Below are 3,568 nucleotides of genomic sequence, written 5' to 3'. Positions count from 1 at the left end.
GTTTGGGGGCACCTGGCTGGCTCAGTCAATAGAGCATGTGACTGTTGATCTCAGGGTCAGGAACAAGCCCCATGTTGGATGTGGAACCTATTTAAAATAAAAATTTTAAAATATATGTAAAAAATAAATAAACAAAGTAAAATGGCACTTTTCTTTTGAGATGAGAATTTCATGTCCATCATTAAAAAAGAAAAAGATAAAGTTGTACTCAAGTATCACATGCCTACAAAAAAAAAAAAAACACCCATATCCTAAGGGAACAGCTGGATGGACCTTTGCAGATGGAGAATACCACAGCAGGCAGAACCCAGGTCAAGAACCACACGCTGGCCAGCTCCCCAGTGCCCGGCCCCCTCCCCTATTTCATCCCAACACCCAGGTGGGCGGGTGCTGACCCCACGATCTTTTTCAAAAGGTCAAGTCCCAGACAAAACTGTGAAACCCCTCAACAGACATAGTTCAGATTCATAATAAGGAAATACTTAGGTCGATGTTGTTCCTTGTTCCCTGGTCACATGCTCTCATGCTCTCCAGATAGAATCTGCTCCCTATGCTGTAACTCACAGGGGAAACTCCTACGGGTGATATGCAGACACTGTGGTCGCAAGTCCAGAAGATTCACGAAGACAAGAGGAAAGCGTGGGGAGGGACCCTGCAGAAGTGGCTTTTCAAAAAATTATTCTTAGAGAGGTTTTAGGTTTATGGCAAGTTCAAGTGGAAAGTACAGGGAGTTTCCATATGCTCACACACATATGTCCCCCATTGTTAAGATCTTACATTTGTATGCTACATTTGTGAGAGTGGATGGGCCGATAAGTGATACATTATCATTAATACGTTGACTTTTATCAATGAACTGTTAATGTGATGTGATTAATACATTGACTCATTATTATTAACTAAACAGTTAATAATAGTTTATATTAGGATTCTCTCTTGGCAGCACCCATTCTATGGGTTTTGATAAATGTGCAATGACATGGATCCTTCATTATAGTATCATACAGGATGTCTTCACTGCCCTAAAAACCCTCTGTGTTCCACCGCTCATCTCTCCCCCCACCAAACTCCTGGTGACCGCTGATCTTTTTACTGTCTCCATGGTTTTGCCTTTTCCAGAATGCCCTGGATTTGGAATCATACAGGATGGAGACTTTACAGATTGGCTTCTTTCACTTAGTGATGTGCATTTAAAGTTCCTCCATGTCTTTTCATGGCTTGAAAGCTCATTTCTCTTTAGTGCAAAATAATATTCCATTGTTTGGATGGGCCACAGTTTGTTTATCCATCCACCTGCTGAAGGACACCGTGGTTGCTTCCAAGTTTTGGCAATTATGAATAAAGCTGCTATAAACATCTGTAGATAGAAAATATATTTAAAAAAATTAAAAAATATATTTAAAAAAGAAAATATAGATAGATGATAGATATGATGGATAAATATGATGGATGGATGGATGGATAAATAGATATATAATAGATAGATAGATACGATGGATGGATGGATATGATGAATGGATGGATACATGGGTAGGAGGTTGGTTGGTTGGATGGATGGATGGATGGATGGGTCGATTGATGGTTGGATGGATGGGTGATAGATAGATAGATAGATAGATAGGCATGCAGAGTCTCTCATGCTAAGCCAGGACTTCTCAGCCTCAGCACAGTCAACATCTGTGGCTGGATGACTCTCTGATATGTGGCATCCTGTGCACTGTAGGATGCTGAGCAGCATCTCTGGTCTTCACCCACCACATGCCAATAGCGCCTCACGACTGTGAGTTGTGACAACTAAAAGTGTCCCAGACATTGCCAAGTGTCCCCTGATGTGAGGGACAGAGGCTGGCCTACCTGGGCACAGGGCAGGACACACAGAGTGGGGTCAGGGGCCAGTGGTTGCAGAAGCATATTGATCATAGGTATGGCTGACATCTACTACCAGTAGAATTTAGGGGGATCACCCTCTATATAGTGGGTGGGCCTCATCCAATCAGGTGAAGGTCCCAATTATAAAAATGGAGGTTTCCAGATACAGAAATTAATGCTGCCTCAAGGTTGCCAAACAGAAATCCTGCCTGAATTTCCAGCCTGCCAGGTTACCCTAGAGATTTCGGACTTGCCAGACCCACAACCACGTGAACCAATTCCTTAAAAACAAAATACACACACACACACACACACACACACACACACACAAACATGTATATATGTATGTATATACACACAGTTGATTCTCTGAACTCCTGCTTTCCTCTTGGTGTCTGAGTGACACAGATCAAACCACTTTGTCTGTATCTGCCTCAGTTTCCTCTCACATAATGGTGGAGGTGACAGGGTATCAACATCCCAGGAATGTTAGCACTTAGCTTCAAGCACATGGAGATGTCTTATTGGGCCCTAGTTTTCCTTGTCCTTCCTCCTTCTAGAGAACTTCAGAGGCCATGGCGGGTTAAGCCTGGAGTTTTTAGACAATAAATAAAATCCTCACCTTAAAGTGGAGATGCTCATTAGCAAACGAATTTTCAACCATGGGATTTGCCACGGAAACGTTCTAGAGGGGACTCTGAGAGATATTTGCAGCCCGTGTTCACGGCAGCACTATCCACAAAGCAACATATATGTTCATTCATGGATTCGTGGACAAACAGAACATGGTCCACGCACACAGTGGAATATGATGCAGCCTTGAAAAGGAAGGATGTTCTGCACCTGCTGTGACGTGGGTGGACCTTGAGGACGTGGAGCTGAGTGACATGAGCCAGACACAGAAGGACGAATCCTGTGTGATTCCACGTATACGGGGTCCCTAGAGGAGTCCCAGCCACAGAGACAGAGAGTAGAGGGTGGGGCCAGGGCCTGGGGCTGGAGATGGAGAAATAGTTTCATGGGGACGGAGCTTCAATTTGGGAAGATGAAAAGTTCTGGAGGCGGATGGTGAGGATGGTCACACAAAAGTGTGAAGGTGCCCAATGCCACTGAGCTGTGCACCTAAAAATGATGAACATGGTAAATTTTATGCTATGTATTTTATCACAACTGAAAATGAATGAATTTTTAACATACATATTCTTCCCCCAACATGGGAAGAGGGTTTTCTTTTGGGCGGAGGACCAAACATTGGACGGAGAGCCACCGGCAATGGGAAGACCCCACTAACACCTTCTCAAAGTCTCTCCTGAGCAGAGAGGGAGGTGCATTTGCCGGGAAGCGTATGCATCGTGGCCTCTTGGGATGGCCCTGGCAGTGACTTCACACGGTTCTACTTTTCGTAAAATTGGCCAAAATAAGACATTCCACCCCATTTCGCCATGATGTGTTTTCACTGCCACGTGCCCTCTGCCCAACTTCTCCTTGTATGTCGGGTGTGGCCAAGGGCCCTCTGGGATGGGCTTTCGGGGGAGCTGGGCTGGGGATGCGTTGGGTGGGGTCTTTTTGGGCCCTATCAAGCCAACCTGGAGCTCAAAGGTCACTGGCCACGTGGATGGCATGAGTGTCCCCACCAGTCACGGTCCTGAGTCTGGGACACGACGGGAAGGCCAGAGTCCAGGGGTGGCATCCCACAGTG

This window comes from Zalophus californianus, chromosome X (assembly GCF_009762305.2).
Source record: "Zalophus californianus isolate mZalCal1 chromosome X, mZalCal1.pri.v2, whole genome shotgun sequence".
Lineage (NCBI taxonomy): Eukaryota > Metazoa > Chordata > Mammalia > Carnivora > Otariidae > Zalophus > Zalophus californianus.
This window is presented reverse-complemented; position numbering follows the sequence as displayed.